Raw genomic sequence first — 17863 nt, 5'->3', positions numbered from 1 at the left:
CAACCCCACACATTAAAAAAAAAAAAAAAAAAAAAAAAAAAAAAAACTCTCAAAAAAAAAAAGACATAAAAATTCACTCTCATCAGCATCTTCTAAAGAATTGAGCAAACCCTGCTCTGATTAATTGAATATTTTTTTCCTGCTAATTCCACAGTAAGAAATGTATCTACGCTCTTTTTAAAAGCCACAATGATTCCAAAGCAAACCAAGTAAAAATGTGGCAAAGAAGAAAATAGAAATGTAAAATAAAAGCAAACCCAGACACCTCCTTCCACCTAGGCAGCTGCTTCAGCCCATTAACTGAATCACCTGTAGGTCTCCAAAGTAAATTAGAGACAACTCTTCCAATTAATTACTGTGCCACAATTATCATAGGACTTGATAATTACAATACACCTGCCCTCATAGGCACTGAGGGCAGTCCCCTGGTCTAGATCATTTCAGCCATGCACTGTAAGAAGTGATCACTCATGGATGTAGAACAAGACACAGAAAAGAAGCCACGATTTCTCCGAATCTCATACTGAATAGATCCATGCAATGCAACTTCTCTGCTTTCACAGGGGAACACTATACAATGTGTCTTTAGAAATGGGAATATTGAATTTTCTCTGCCAAGAACTGAAATGTAGCAGAGGATTTACAAGGATGTGTCCCTCCTGTTGGGAGGCAGCCTAACGAAGGGAAGAACCATGACCTAGAACGAACAAAACCTGGGGGCTTGTTCCAGCCCTGACATACCTGCATAAGTCACCCTCATCTTGATTTTCACATCTAAAAAATTACAGCACTGGACTTCAACTAGGGATATCTGTGTTGTTTTTTCCTCATCTAGGTGCGTAGGCTGAATTGAGTCTTAAAACTTTGAGTTGAAAGAATTCACACACACTTAACACAAAAATACTAGAGCTACAAAGCATGTCAGGAGCACACAGAGTGTGTACTCATATTGATCTCCCTCTGGTCAATTATTATGCAAATACCGTGGTTTCATAATATGTTAGTAGCATTAAGCCTTAGCAGCTAAAAATGAAATAATTTATTGCATTTACCTTCAGTTGAAATGACTTCTTGACCTGGGCTTGCTAGCTGCAAAGTTTACATAACAATGAAGGGGCTTTGTCCTTATCCTCCTTTTGCCCACCCAGATTGTGTGGGGACCCTAATTTGAATGGAAAGGCTAAGCCACACAGCCTTCCAGGTTTAATTCAAGGATCAGGCAGTCTGCGATTGTTCTAATGGGACCCAGGTTGGGACCCCAGGGGAAATCTGAGGTTTTTTCCTCTATAGTAGTGTGTGAGTCTAAATCGGTGGTTCTTAAACTTTAGTGTGCCTATTAATCACTTGAGAAACTTATTAAAAATGCAAATTCCTATCTCACTCCAGCGGCTCTGGCTCAGTAGTTTTGGAATACATCCCAGGAATGGATATTTTTAACAAGTACCAGAAGGTACTTCTGATGCAGGTAATAATCCAAAACTCACACTTGAAGACATACTGGTCATTCCTAAGCAGCTGACAGGGATCCTACTACTGGAAAAAAATGCCTAAATTTCTTCATCTGGTTAAAGGCCCCACAGTCAAGAATTAAATTCCAAATCAACATGATGAATATGTATGTCCTTGCTACTCAGGAAGACTGAGGTGGCCTAAGCATGAACACAGCAAGGCTTATTCCTGATAAACATGAATGGGTGAATGGCCCACCATCCACCTTTGCAGGAAGATGATACTGCACAAAGCAGCCGCACATTAGCTACTGTGCTAATGAATGCAAACGAATCATTCATTCCTAGGTAAGAGACAGCAGGGGTAGAGGCTCTGGAAAGCCCCACAACCCAGACCAGAACCTATGCGGCCTCCAATAATTAATGAAAAAAAAATAACTTCTCATCAAGTTATACTAGAATTTCAGAGACTAATATACAGAGATCTGGAAATAATTGTAGAGACATGGAGATCTCCAGAGATTTCCCCTGTGAGAGTATCTACAGCTCCTCACCCTACTTATCTAGGGAAGAAGCAATTAAATTCGTTGTGGGATCAAGTGGGTTACTTTTAATGAGCACACATGTTTCTGTATTATATGTTCTTTTCTATTTTTAATTTTTTTCCAATTAATGCATAAGTTACCTAAGCAATACACTTTTTAGTAGATAGTGCTAAGACTTTTGTCAAATATATGGTCAAGTAACCACTACGACGATTATTAAAAAAAAAAAAAAAAAAAAAAAAGATTGCCTCCTTTCTGCTTTTGCTTATCTCCAGCTTTTGAGTCTTCTGAAGACCTAACTTCCTAGAGGATAAATCTCGTCCCCTCAAACTACACCACCTATTAGTAGGCCTGACATATGATCTCTAACAGGAAAGATGTGAGGTTCTTCACTGAGAATCCTAAATCTTCCAAAGGAGTATGTTGAAGGGTAGCAGATTATGCCACCCCAAAGTACGCCACTTTGGTACAAGGATTATTTTTAATCAAAGGCAACTGAGAAGGAGCAGAGGAAAGAAAAGCTCTCTACTCTCCCCCTATTTGCCTGAAAGCAAGGCATAAATTTACAAAGATATCCTTCCCCCTTCTCTACCACCAAGGACAAAAAGTGATCACAGAAGATGACTTTAAATCATTATCAGCTAGAGATGGCACCAGAGGAAACTATATAACACACTTTACAAACTAACCTTTATCTGCCATGAGTTTTCCATACATTTGCCTTCCCATAGAATATTGCTCCTAAAGACTCAAGGTCCTTTTCCTTCTCTAAAAATGTATTCTTTGTTGAAGACACTATCTGTAGAAGCTAGAGTACTAAGCCACTCCTGAGAACTCCTTAAGATTTATTCATTCCTCTGGGTGTCTCCCATGTATCTATATGAGACATATATATTAAGCTTCTGTTGGCATTCTTCTTGTTAATCTGTCTTTTGTTATAGGGATCCTAGCTCAGCACTCAGACTGTAAAGGGGAAATTATTTTCCCTCCCCTACAATGTATAAGCCAGCCTTCTCTCTGGAGCTCCACCATCAGCAACCTCGTCAAACCCTTTCCTGCCCTTCTTTAGGATCTGCACCTTCATGATTCTCAGACATGATTTCAGTTTCCAAAAGTTTATCGACTCTGTGAGCTACCAGCTGTCATAACTTTTAAAGAGATAGGGAATGGTTTGCAGCCGACAGTCCTCCCCTGGATTAGTTAAGAAACTGAAATTCCAAGAAAGACTCTTACCTTCTCTGCTCTTTAACTCTATGCCCCACCCCGCCTTCTTTGTGGCACACTGCCAATTTTCTTGGCATCGCAAGGTTTGAGTCTCCATGGCTCCAATATGGGGACAACCCAGACAGTAAGTCTACCTACTCCTCCATAATTCCTGCTTCACACCCAGGAAAACTAGAGTGAGCCCTTGCTAGCTTCTTCATTTAATAGATGAAAAAGTGATAAAACTTGACTCAAATTTCTTCATTTAATAAAGTGTTATGGGACCCTGACTCAAAGTGTCCACAATATGAGAAGGCTGGAGTCCCAAGAAGGTAAAATTAGAAATGTCTGAATACTTTTCACTGTAATATAAACTCCACAAAGGCAGGAACCTCGTCCCACTCCCTACTACTGTATATCCCCAGTACTTAGAGCAGGGCTTGGCATGTAGCAGGTGCTTGATACATATTTACAGAATGGATGAACAATCGACAAGATCAAAAAGGGCTATTCTCAGTATTCCCATAGACTCCATGAGCCAGACTTAAGGCACGTCCCCTCATCCTCCATTTCCCTTAGGAAACCAGGCTTATGGCAGAGGTTGCTAGAGCCTCCCCACCCCCCTACCTCGCTCCAAACTCCACTTCAGCAAGGTCCTTCGTAGCTTGATTAGCCATGAGAAGAGTCTCTACATGATGAAAATCACAAACAGAACTTCTTTTCTTAGAAAGGATCTATTGTTAAACATTTACCAGCACACTGCTGCTCTTAAGATATAACATCACTTTTCTGTGAACATAAAGGCAAGGAAGAATTTGGCTGCTGCAATCTTGAAAATAAAGTAATATTTATCAACTCATTTCATAAAAGTAACAATTCACACCAATTTTCTACTTCAGGTTTCTTGCAGATCTCTGTAGAAGCTGTACTGAAAACTGAAGAGGATCCTCTGTGAATACATTTCCCATCTGCAGAAAATGACAGTTAATGAGAATTCCCTGAGCAAAGACAAAAATCTGACAACGGGGCTGAATGGGAGACTGAGAAGATGAGCCCTGAGCCCAGCCCACTGAGAGCCTGTGGAGAGTCTGAGAGTGGCTATTTTGAATTGAGCAATATGAAATCATATGTTTTGATTACAAATGATCATTTTTATATTTATTTTCAAACACATTTATAGCAGGTACTGTGTGGTCAGCCACTAGTCTATTCGCTTAGCAAATACCTACTCAGTATCCTAGCTACAAACTCCACAGACAAAACTATTCAATATTACACAGACAAAAGAAACTGTACGAACTCTTACCCTTTTGCTCATGAAAAAAAACAGAAATATAAATCTGCTCACAACCTCCCAACAGTCTCTAGCTCTGGGCCTGGTCATAGTACAAAACCTGAGTTGCAACTGGATCCCCCAGACCATGGATAAGTTAGGCTTGACTGAACTATGATAGGAACTACAGCCTAAATGCAACACCCTGGGATATAAATCTTCAAATTTATAATTGCATAACTTCGTAGAATCAGACTGAGCCCAAGGGAAGGTAAGCAGTCAATGTTGCCTTATGCCTTCTCCTTTTCTAAAGAGGTAGATGAGGCTAGAAAAACCTCCTAAATCTGAGAACAGCCCTTCTTCAAGAGGCAGACAGCTCCATGGCTCCTGTGATCTAGCCATTTGGGGAGAAAGGAAGATGTCCCACTGATAACTGGGCCTCCAACATCCAAAACTCGCGTAAACAGCCCTTCTTCATCAGGCAGACAGCTCCATGGCTCCTGTGATCTAGCCATTTTGCGTGGCACACTTGCGCGCTGCACGGTTTTCTAATTTTTGAGTTTTATTGAAATTTTTTGAATATTAATTTTTCTTTTGAGATTTATTTAAAAGTTTTTCTCTTCTTTTTCACTGTTTCTTGTCTGTTCTTTTGCTGTTGGTATTGTTTCCCTCTCTCTGCTTCTTTTTCTGCAACTGATAACTGGGCCTCCAGCATCCAAAACTCGCGTGAACAGCCCTTCTTCAAGAGGCAGACAGCTCCATGGCTCCTGTGATCTAGCCATTTGGGGAGAAAGGAAGATGTCCCACTGATAACTGGGCCTCCAGCATCCAAAACTCGCGTGTTTGGGAAGAAACCGACCATCCACCAGATGACTAGAAATCGCTGCAGGACCACAAGAAATATGGGGAAGCAGGAAAATACCTCTCCCACAAGGGAAAAGGATAGCTCCTCTTTATCCACACACAGTTCAATGGAAATCATGGAAATGTCTGATAAAGAATTCAGAACATTCATAATGGCAAAGCTAACAGAGATGGAAGAGAAGAGAGACAAGGAACTGCTGAAGAGGAAGGAGAAAGGAGTTGAAGAGTTCCAGGAGGTGAGGAAATTCATGCTAGATCTAAAAGAGGAATTTCACACTTTACAAAAGAATCAGATGGAACTGTTAGAGATGAAGGCTATAATACAAGAAGTCAAAATCTCCCTTGAAAGTATTAAAAGCAGACTAGATCATACAGAAAATAGAATCTCTAATGTAGAAGAGAAAATGGTTGGCCTAGAAAAATCCACCGCGAAGACTGAGAAAATGGCCCAAAAATTTGAGAATAATATGCGAGAAGTACTAGATACCATCAAACGTCCAAACATCCGGATAATAGGCATCCCAGAAGGTGAAGAGACTCATAAGGGCATTGATAATCTATTCCATGAAATCTTACAAGAAAATTTTCCAAACCTGGAGAGGCACTCAAAGATTCAGTCCCAAGAAATACAGAGGACCCCAAATAGAATCAACCCAAGAAGATCTTCTCCAAGACACATTATAGCCAGATTGACCAAAACCACAGACAAAGACAAGATACTAAGACTGGCAAGAGAAAAAAGGCAAGTTACCTACAAAGGGTATCCCATCAGACTAACGGCAGACCTCTCATCGGAAACAATGAGAGCGAGGAGAGAATGGGAAAATGTATTCAAAGTATTAAGGGAAAAGCAATTTCAACCGAGAATTCTGTACCCAGCAAGGTTATCGTTCATTTGGGAAGAAAAGACACGAACTTTCCCAGATAAACAAAACCTGAAAGAATTTACCAGCACCAGACCGGATCTCCAAGAAGTTCTTAAGGGAGTGCTATGTCAGTAAAATTAAATGCAGACACACAGAAATAAGAGTTCAGAAACTAAGAAAATGGGCAACTTAATTGTAGGGCCAAAAGCTGGAGTTGAGTATTACATCCCAGATTTCAATCTGGAACATCGAACCTCAACAGATACAGAAGAAAGATTAAGTACATGAGACTGAACTGATGAAACAGTATCCTATGACTTGACTAAAATATTGCTGCTTTTCTTCTAAGCTTTGTTGTCCGGTTTTAAGGATTTTTGTCCTGTCTTCAGCTATCAATAGATTCATGTTCCTACTATTTGAACAGAATACTAACCTGTTTCTAGGCTTTAAGTTTCAAAGAAATATCCTTACCAGTTCAAAACTGCTTTTCTTGAAACCATCAGCTGAACTTGCTATTGAAAGTAGTTAGATTATTTATGATATTGTGTGATCAACGAAATGTTGGGGGAAAAGGGATTGAAGACAACTGTAGACAGCAGAGATAGTGTAATAAGAGAGTGGAATAGGGCAGAGGGCTAGACATGGGGTAAAAAACATATATATGAAAGTAGAAATGGAATATTATGGATGATAACATGCATTATTAAGCCACTATGCAGTATATTCTAGATGGGAAACCACATTTAGAATGTTGTGATGATGCTCAGGGAATGAATGTAAATTAATAAAAAAAAATTTCAGAAGAAAAAAAAAAGGCATTAGAAATACCTATTTGATGACTGCAGTTAAGCTATATAGCCCTAGTTAGGTGCTACTTTATAGTATGTTCATTCTATTCACTGAGGTTTATGCCTAAAGTCAGACTTGTGTTCATGGATATGTACATATCAGCTGTGCTTGCTGTTGAAAATATTTAGATTTATTAAGATATTTAGTGAAACAATAAAATGGGGGAGGCATAGAAAGCACCAATAGATACCAGACACAGTGTGGGAGGAGGGTGGGAGATGGCAGAGGGTGAGATAGGGAATCAAGAATGGGGAAAAAGGCAAAATATACAGAAAACAAGAAATGGAAAATGATTTGTTGTTAATAACACATATGTTGATGTGCTTGATTGAGCCAATATACAGTGTATTCTCAATGGAAAAAAAAAAAAAAAAAAAACCTCCTAAATCTTTCCAGCTATATAACAATAATGATAATCAGTATAAAACAAACTATAAAGCTCATTTCACTTATTCTTTTAGATATTGCACCAAAGATAAGAAACTGTCTTCTATTAATAGATACAATAATTGAATGTATAAAAGAAATTAAAATAAAATAAAGTAATATCTACCACTTAAAAAAAAAAAAAACTTCAATACTTGTAAAAGTAACTGATATGCCAGGAACATCTCCTCATGCTATTTCAGAACCAAAATAGGCTAGCACCAGAATGAGACTAACATACAATACTGATACTCCAGATAGAAGTTTTAAAACAAAGAGAAAGCGGGAACCAGCAGTTAGCGTAATGGCTATGTCGCTGGACTCCCACGTAGTCAACTGCGGTTCGCGTCCCAGACCCAGTGGCTTAAAACTCACACCGGGCATGTGTGCGTGCGTGCCCAAGATCCCGAGAGGAGAATGGAGGAGAAGGGATTGCGGCGTGACCATCCCCCCTGGGGGGTGATTTCTCTTTCTGTCTCTCTGTCTTTCTCTGTCTGTCTGGCGAGCGCACGCGCCCTATAGCGAAAACCTCTCCAAAAAAAAAAGAAAAAAGAAAAAAACAAAGAGACAGCAATAGTCTACTTGGGTAATTTAAGCAATCGAGACAGATCAATCTCAAGCAACTTGAATTTGAAGATTCAAGGACGTGAAACCATTATTTAAATTTCATTTTCAATCTATATCCTTCTTCTTTATCCAAAAATCAATCAAAATATTTATAGAGCTTTACATACTAGCACAAGACTAGGTGTTGGGGTGCGAGTAGGGGGAAGAAAGCACAATCTCTGCCCCGGCCCTTAGAAATGAGAAGATTCGCTTAGATCAAAAAAAAGGGAAAGAAGGCCTTCCATGCAAGAGTAACAGCATAAGGAGAGAAGAATAAAATTCAAGATTAAGGAGAGCCGTTTTTTACAGTAAGACATCACCTTGGGTAAATAGGGTAGAGCCAAGAAGGAAAACTTAAACTAAATACAGTAGGCAATGAGGTGCCACTGATTAAATAATATGACTCAATAAGTTGAGGTTAGAGGAGCCAGCAGTGGCTGGGGAGAAAGAAGAGATCATGATTTTTTATTTAAACTTAAAGAGTTTGCCACTTTAGTGGGTTGAATGGTGCCCCCTCAAAAAAACCCATATGTTCAAGTCCTAACTGCGCCTCCACTACCTCACCTTCCTCCCCCTGCTGTGAATGTGCCCTGGAAGTGGGGTCTTTGCAGATGTAATAAACTTAAATGAAGTCCCGCTGAACTAGGGCAAGCCCAAATTCAATGACTAGTGTCCCTATAAGCGGAAAGGATGCACAGAGACAAAAGCCATAGGAAAGAAGGCCAGCCAACCACAGAACAGAGACTGGAGTTACGCCACAGAAGCCAAAGAAAGCCAAGTTGTGAGGCCACACCAAAAGCCAGGAAAGAAGCATGGATCATTCTCCCTCACAGCCTCCAGAAGGAACCAATCTACCTACGCCTAGATTTCAGACTTCTGGCCTCCTGAACTATAAGAGAATACATTTCCGTTGTTTTAAGACATTCAGTTTGTGGTACAGTAAACCCCCTTATCCGTGGTTTTGCTCTCTGCAGTTTCAGATATAGTGCAGTATAAGATATTCTGAGAGAGAGAAAGGCCATCTGCACATAACTTTTATTACTGTCTGTTGTCGTAATTGTTCTATTTTAATACAATTGTGCCTACTTTATAGATTTAACTATATCACAGGGGGAAACATCATACATATAGAATCCGTACTGTGATTTCAGGCATCCACTGCGGTCTTGAAAATATGCCCCACAAATAAGGGAGGACTACTGTAAGGTGTTATGGCACCCCTAGGAAACTAGTGCCGCCGTGTCCTATGCAGTACAAAGTCTGAAAACAGAAAAAATAAGATACACACAAAGTTTGGTTATTCCCTGATTTATTTTATTTCTTTAAGAATTATTTATTTATTTAATTCCATTCATTATTGTTATTTTTTAATTTGACCAGAGAGAGAGAAACGGAAAATCAGAAAGCAAGTTACTAGATCCAGGACTCAAACCATGGTCGGCCATGTGGGAATCTAGCACCTTTAACCACCACACCACCTTGCTGGCCCTTTTCCTGATTTATTTATTAAAATTACAATGTTATGCCTTATTTTGAGGTGGCTTACAGCCTTTAAGTTACATTACTCTGACAATTTGGGCTATCAAGACTATTGATCCCCTCCTGCCTCTCTCACTTCTCCCATCAGCCAGGTGTATATAACTGAAATACACATTAATTTCAAGCCACTGTGAATTATAAGCTTTGACACTATATTAAAATCAATGTAAGGCCATCCCTATAGTCTACTGGGTAAAGGGAACCATATCTTGCATGGCCATTCATAATGTGAATCCTTGCCCCAGCAGCTTGAAAAACACGCTTACCCTAAATCCTGACCGAATAGAGCAATGGAGGAGAAGAGGTTGAGGTGTGACCACAGCCTGTTGGGAGGTGCTTTCTCCCTCTTTGCTCTCTCTCTCTAGCAAGAAAACATATCCATTGGCAGTAAATAAATAAATATAATAGCCAGTATAAATGTGATAGCTGGTTAGACCAAGTTTTCAATGGACTATAATAATTTCCTGTTTTGCCTTTTCAAAAAACATACTTTTAACATCACACTCTCTTTCCCATCTACATTGCCTCTCATAAATTCTTTTTTTTCTTGTATTTATTTATTTTTTTTGACAGGGTCTTGCCATGTCATAATCCTACTGCACAAGTTTCCCAGTTATGTATTTCTAGAATACTTAGAATGCATGCCATTGAGCCTGGTTACTTTAGGTTGGACCAGGAACCTAACCCGGGTCTCCCATCCAGCCTCAGCCACCATGTGGCAGAGCCTTGCCTAACAAACATGTCAGACTTAGGCCAATACATTTTTTTCAAAGGCAGCTTCCAAAAGAACATTAGGCTAAATTTTCACATGTGCAATTCTATATCACAACAAACTCAACTCTGTAAAAGTTTATTTTCCTTTTTATAAAAAGAGATAATGGGGGTGGTAGAGTATTTAATGATAATTGCATGGACCATGGATATTGTAAAGCAGACATTAAAACATGAATAATAATTGCCAGTCATTGTGCTAGGTGCTTTAGGTTAGCACACATCCTCCCAAAGTTATGGTGAAGATAGATCCAAAAAAATTAAAGCTCAGTTAAATTACTTACCCTTTACTCTCCTACTATTATTGGTGAACTATAAACCATCAAATCAAAACCTCTCTGAAAAGTTTTCAGGTATTAAGAACTTCAAAAGCAGATATTTAAAAATGTAAAACAAGGAGTCAGCATGGCATGGTGGTTAAGACACAGGACTCCAACATGGCTGCTTAGATTCGAGCCCTGGACCTGGCAGTTCTCTCCTCTCTCTTTCTCTCTCTCTCTCTCTCGTTAAGTTGAATAATAATTATAATAAATAAAATTAAGTGAATAATTCTTTAAAAATGTTTTTTAATGGAAAACCAAATTCTATGACACCCTTCCTAGGGAAGTTTCCCAAAGCAAAAGAAACCTGTACGATGTTGTTTTTTTTTTTTTTTTTTTCAGTTAAAAAGGGTCAGTTTTGTGTTAATATACTATCCAAGAGAAGCCAAAGCCCACAGGGCTGCTGCAGTTTAGCCCCCTGACCTGGTCAGCTGGAAACATATTGAGCAGGTGTGTGAGTGCCCAAGAGCCAATGGGCTAGCCTGGAGGAAATTACTACAGAGTAACTATATCCATAGAGAGTGCTTCTCTCTCTCTCTCTCTCTCTCTCTCTCTCTCTCTCTCTGTCCTGCGCACATGCTTTATTGCGAATAAAAACTTTTTTAAAAAAAGATATTTAGATGGGACCAGCAGTTAGCATAATGGCTATGTCGCTGAACTCCCATGTAGTCGACTGCAGTTCGAGTCCTGGACCCGTGGCCTAAACTCATGCAGGGCGTGTGTGCGTGCGTGCCCAAGATCCTGAAAGGAGAATGGAGGAGAAGGGATTGCAGTGTGGCCATCCCCCCTGGGGGGTGATTTCTCACTTTCTGTCTCTCTATCTCTCTCAGTCTTTCCGGCAAGCACATGCGCCCTATAGCAAACCCCTCCCCGCCCCAAAAAAAAAGGATATTTAGCACAACACTATTTATCATGGTATAACTAAGAAATATCCCCAATGTTAAACTATATAAGAATGGTTAAGTAATCAAATAATTTAGAATCAAATAAATGTATAAAATGTGCTTCCAAAGAATGTTTGATAGAGAAAATGCTCATATGTTATATGAATTTTTATTCTTTATAATTTTCTATGTTTTCTCTACTAGCTTACAATGAGAAAAACATGAAAAGCTAGCTCAAGGACAAAGTACTAGCAAGTACCAGAATCAGGACTTACACCCAAAGCTATGTGATTTCAGAGTCCTGCAGCCCACTACATCACACAGGTCTTACACACAGGGACATCATCCTCAAAAGAGGAATAGGTTTGGGATAGCCAAGCACTTTTTCACAAAAGAGACTATTATGACTATGAGGCTGCACAGTGTAAAATAATTGTCTTTAGCTCCAGTTGTGGTTTCTTGGTTTTCTGGTCCAACCTACCAGAGGCAGAGTTCTGTTTAAATAAATGTATTATGCTGAAAGGCAACATAAACCCAGGGAGTCATTACTCAGGGACTGACTGGCCAGAAGATCAGTAAAGAGGCCCGAGCTCCCACTCTAGCCATTTCAGCTAAAAAATAATTAATCAACAGTTCTATGCCCCTGGGGAAAAGGAAATTATATCAATATATGCTATTTCCTAATAAAGCTGACAATTCTTATTCTCTACAGTCCTAGGAATCTAGGACACTATGATAGAGTCAGCAGAAAACCATATTATAAAGCCTAGCTGCTTAATAAAAGCATAGGTACTCCATTTAATTTTAAATATGTCACATAATTCATACTCATTCTATTCACATTTACAAAATGCCCATTGTGTACAATGATTAAGACTCTTCTCTGCAACACACACATTAAGACCACTTTGCATTGCTTCAAGTCTATTAGCCCTTCAACCTCCACCTCTCCTGATCCCTTCTCCTATCTGCAAGAGCCATAGCAACAATGCATCCGATAGCAAATTGCATTTCTTGCCTGAGAAATCAGGACTATAGCTATGGAAAATATTTTTTAATTTTATTAAAAATATTGATTTGACCATAGCCTGGTTTCTTTTGGACTTAATGTAATTTATTTCAGGTCCCAAGTCCCTATAGCTTGAATAATCAGCTCATAATCCATCACATCCTCAACATCTGCATCTTTTCAGGCAGTTCTCCATCTCTATTCCCTATTACCATCAGAAAACTCACTTAGTTTAGTGATTTACATGAGGCCATTCTCTAAGCCAGCAAGTGACTCTGTCTTTTACTGCTCCCAGAACTGAATGCAAGATGTTGTCAAAGTTCCAAATTATCATCTGAAAACCTTAGCATTCATCATTGTTTCGGCAACATTAGTGAAAATATTCTCAGCTGATAAAACATATTATTTTTACTTCATTACCTCATTTCCATGAAGCTATAATGCCAATGAATATTATGTAGGTCAGCTACAGCAATTCACACAATGATAAACTAATTTAAAAATATTCTTCCTTTTCATTTGCACGGTGATAAGTCTTCCCTTTTTGTTTAAACAATATTTACAGTGACTTTGCCACGTCACTGATATCCTTAAAATCTTTCAATAAAATTGACCATTACTGTGTCAGTATAACACCTTCTTATATATATATATTAATTCTACAGCCCAGATAGGGGAAGCCTTGGTACCCCATCTTTTAATCATTATTAAATCATTCAAGTAACAAATAAAAGCAAGGATAGGAACTTAAGTTTCTAAGGGGAGACAGATGATGAAAGGAACATCCAAAGAATGAAAGGAGTTTCCCTGGTGAAGGAGGTAGGGAGTTTTATAGACAGAGGAATAAGACCTAAGGCAAGGAGATTAGAAAGAGAATAATGTGCCCTGGGAGTCAAGCACAGCTTGGGGCTCCTGGAATGTAAAGAGATGAGCTGGAGAGAAAAACAAGAACCAGGCTGGGGTTGTGTCACAGCAAAGAACTGTAGGGAATGGGGAGGCAAGTTTCAAAGAGGAGGATGATAGGATCAGGGCTGTTGGTTGAGGAGTGATGGCAGAGGGGGAATAGAATTAAGAAACCTATGGCTGTTCTTCCAAACAGTGTGACTGTAAAAAGAAGGAAGAAAGACAACAGGAGTCAAGGTTGAGAGAAGAGGTCACAGAGCAGCCAGTAGGAGTCAGAGACCTTGAAGATAAAAGAATGAGGGAATTGGAGTCAGCAGGTGGCGGGGTGGTTAGGGTGCTACCCTCCTATATAGCCAACTGCAGTTCAAGTTCTAGACCTGGCAGCTTGCTTTCTCACTTTTCTGCTCTCTCTCTCTCTCCCTATCTCTCTCTGATAACTATAGCATGTGGGGCCAACAGGTGGTATGGTGGATAAGGGTGCTGGATTCCCACATGGCCAACCATGGTTCAAGTCCTGGACCTGGTGGCTTGTTTTCTCATTTCTCTCTCTCTTTCTCTCTCTCTCTCTCTCTCTCTCTCTCTCTCTTGTCAAATAAAGAAAAAAATAACAATAATAAAATAAATGGAAATAAATAATTCTTTTTAAAAATAATAATAATAAATAAAATAATTCTTTTTTATAAAAAAGAATGAGGGGGATTGACTGTTAGGAGGATAAGGATGCAGGTGGTTTGTAAGGAAAGGGATAAGTACTTGAGAGTGTTATCCTTCCTATAGAACACCACTTAAATCTAGATCTCTGTCTAGAACACCAAGTCTTCTAGTCTCCAGCTGCTCAAAGTGTAGTCTGTGGACCAACATCAATATTACCTAGAAGTTTGTTAGAAATGCAGAATCTCAGACCCCTTCCAGACTTCTGAATCAACGTCCCTCCTTGAATACAACCTGCATCTTAGCAAGATCCCTAGCAGACTAAAGTTTGAGAGGCACTATTCCAGACCAACTCTAAACTTTAAGGATAAAAAAAATAAATAAATAAAAGGCAAAGGAACCAGAAGACTAGGGATAGAAAAAAGGGGGACGAAGAAAAAAACAGTAAAGTTCATATTCATCAATCTGACACTTGAATGAATTATTGACAGGAAACAAGAAGTAATCATTTAGGACATAATACAGATGCACTAAGAATAAATACTACCAGGTTCTATTATTTTCTTAGAGTCATATGCCTAAGAGATGCAGTAGACATAGTGTATCTGACTTTCAGTAAAGTAACCAACAAAATGTCTCAAAACAAGATAAAGAAATATGGCTTGGACGACAGTTCTATTTAATGCACTCATGCTTGGTTTCACTGTTATTTAAAAATGATTTTGACTCATGATTTTTTTTTCACCTGCTGGAGGGCATATGCACTAGCCAGAGGAAGGCAGAGATAGAGAGAGAGAAAACATCTCCCAATGGGATGTGGTTGTGCTACAATCCCTTCTCCATTTCTTCATCCTGTCAAGATATGAGGCAACATGACTGGCATGTTTCTCATACTGGCACTGGGGCAGAGCTCTGAACTATGATCTGCAATGAGGGATCTGGCTCCCTTAACCATTAGGCCTCAGGGTAGCCCAGAGTAGTGAATTTAAATCACCTTAGATTAGCAGGTCTCCAGTGACAAGATCTCCAACTTTCTCTCCCTGACTATTAAATATATATATATAATAATTTAAATGAAAATACAAGAGATACACAGATAGTGTCATGGAGAACAATAATGTTATATGACATATAATCAGGTCCCTCCCTGAAAAAAAGTAATAATTAATACAAAAAATAAAAACACGTGGGAACCAGCAGTTAGCATAATGGCTATGTCACTGGACTCCCATGTAGTCGACCGCGGTTCGCGTCCCGGACCCGATGGCTTAAAACTCACACCAGATGCGTGTGCGTGCGTGCCCAAGATCCCGAGAGGAGAATGGAGGAGAAGGGATTGCGGTGTGACCATCCCCCCTGGGGTGTGATTTCTTGCTTTCTGTCTCTATGTCTCTGTCTGTCTGGCGAGTGCAAGCACCCTATAGCGAAAACCTCTCCAAAAATAAATAAATAAATAAATAAATAAATAAAAACATGTCAGTTAAATTTGGATAAATAAAAAAGATAAAATTAAAGTGTTAATCTGGGCTCCAAAATTTAATAAAAGCAAGGATTAAATTCAAAATTAAATTCCTATGTTCTCTCTATCCTAACCATTCTCTTTTAAGAATAAGTACAAAGACAGGCTGGCATGTGACATAGTGGTTAAGGTGCTGGATTCCCACATGACAGACCGTGGTTCGAGTCCTGGACCTGGCAGCTTGCTTTCTCATTTTCCCTTTCTTCTCTCTCTCTGTCTCTCTCTAGTCAAATTAAAAAATAATAATAATAACAAATGGAATTAAATAAATAAATATTTTAAAAAGAATAAATACAAAGACAAAGATGATTAAAAAGAAGTATAATGGTTATACAGGAAGAGGGGAAGACCTAGGATAGAAACTCAACCTCTAGCCACATTAGGAGCAGAAAAGCTTTGTGTATACAGGAACTAAACACCTGATGGCAGGAGACTCAGGGACTTCTTGCCCTCCACTTTCCCTAAAGCTTGCCCTCCACTCCCCAGCAGTAAAAGGAGAGAAATTCCCCTCTGAACACATGAACCCAAAATAGAGGCTTGGGAGTCTTAGTAGATGGTAAATTCCATATAAGTCAACATACTGCAGGTAATGTGAAATCAACAGGAGAATATGTGAACTCAGTTAAACCTACATTCTTAACTCCACAACAACATGAGAGTAATGTTAAGATTGAAAGGTGACAGGGTCAGCAGGTGGCATGGTTGTTAAAGGCACTGGACTCCCACATGGCTGGTTGTGGTTCAGGCCTCAGACCTGGTGGCTTGCTTTCTCACTTTCCCTCTCTTTCTCTCTCTCTATCTGGTCAAATTGGAAAATAATAATAATTAAATAAAGGTAAATATAATTATTTTAAAAAAAAGATTAAAAGGCAACAGTGGAGACTTAAACTAGCTATTGCTTTCTTTTTTTTTTTTTCTTTTTTGGAGAGGTTTTTGCTATAGGGCAAGTGCGCTCGCCAGACAGACACAGAGAGACAGAGAGACAGAAAGCGAGAAATCATCCCCCAGGGGGGATGGCCACATTGCAATCCCTTCTCCTCCATTCTCCTCTCGGGATCTTGGGCACGCACGCACATGCGCCCGGCGTGAGTTTAAGCCACCGGGTCCGGAACTCGAACCGCGGTCGACTATGTGGGAGTCCAGCGACATAGCCATTACGCTAACTGCTGGTCCCAACTAGCTATTGCTTTCTATGTCTTGAAAGGTCCCATAGTCAAAATTAAAGATGCTTGATATTGAGTCAGCCAGTGGTGTGATGGTTAAGGCAGTTGGATCCCATATGACTGACCACATGGTTCAAGTCTTGGCCCCAGGAACTTGAAAAACACCTGGCACATGTCTGTGCATGCCCAAAATTTTCTGAATTTTTCATTTCTATCTCAATGAAATTTTTGTGAATTAAAAAAAATTCTCCCAGGAATAAGTGGAAAAGTGATTTAGAATTTCTCAGTGTATGTAGCTTCAGACAGTTCTATCACATTTCTGACAATCAAGTATTCCAGCTGATCCTCCATACTGAGATAAAGCATTATGAGATTAGAGAACAAGCATTTAAAGATAATGAGGGAGTAGTCACATAATGCCAATACTACTTTCATGAAAAGACATACTCCAAAGGCAAGTATCAGAATTTCCCTTCTTCTTTTTTTGCATAATACATCTAGCTATTACTTATAAGCTATAGATTGATACGGAGATGGTGGCAGAGGCAGAACCAGAAAATTTAATGGGCCTATTCATAAAACTTTGTGGTTAAATTTTTTTCATTCAAATTTGAGAAAAGTCCCTGATTAGTCATATTAGTCTCTATTTTTTTCCCCACATTACCCTTCAACTCTTAACACTAATTATTAAAACATGGGTAGGAGAGACAGGGAGGCTTAGGACAGAAGGTAGGAGCTACCATCCCACGTGGACTGATGCCATTCTGCCCTTACCCATCCAGGAGCAATAGGGAGACCTAGGTCACTCAGCCAGAGCTTATCAATGGGTACCCCTGCCCAGCCTACTATGAGGAGAGAGGAAATTCTCCGGCCTTCAAGGATCACCAGGCTGTTAATACAGTTCCAGATACAGAAGCGGCAATGGGGAGGCCTAGGATAGAAGCTCAACCTCTAGCCACATTAGGAGCAGAAAAGGTTTGAGTATACAGGAACTAAACACCTGATGACAGGAGACTCTAGAGGA

General features: G+C 39.4%; 1 protein-coding gene across 1 annotated transcript in view; it reads right to left on the bottom strand.

Annotated features, from left to right (window-relative positions):
• The window catches only part of GPR176 (G protein-coupled receptor 176), a 140520-nt gene that overhangs the window by 93531 nt on the left and 29126 nt on the right, over positions 1–17863 (bottom strand). The gene's annotated exons all lie outside the window — the stretch shown is intronic.

Source organism: Tupaia chinensis, unplaced genomic scaffold (assembly GCF_000334495.1).
Source record: "Tupaia chinensis unplaced genomic scaffold, TupChi_1.0 Scaffold000605_1, whole genome shotgun sequence".
NCBI lineage: Eukaryota > Metazoa > Chordata > Mammalia > Scandentia > Tupaiidae > Tupaia > Tupaia belangeri.
Note: the sequence above shows the minus strand (reverse complement) of the source record. Positions and strands in the feature narration are given on the sequence as shown.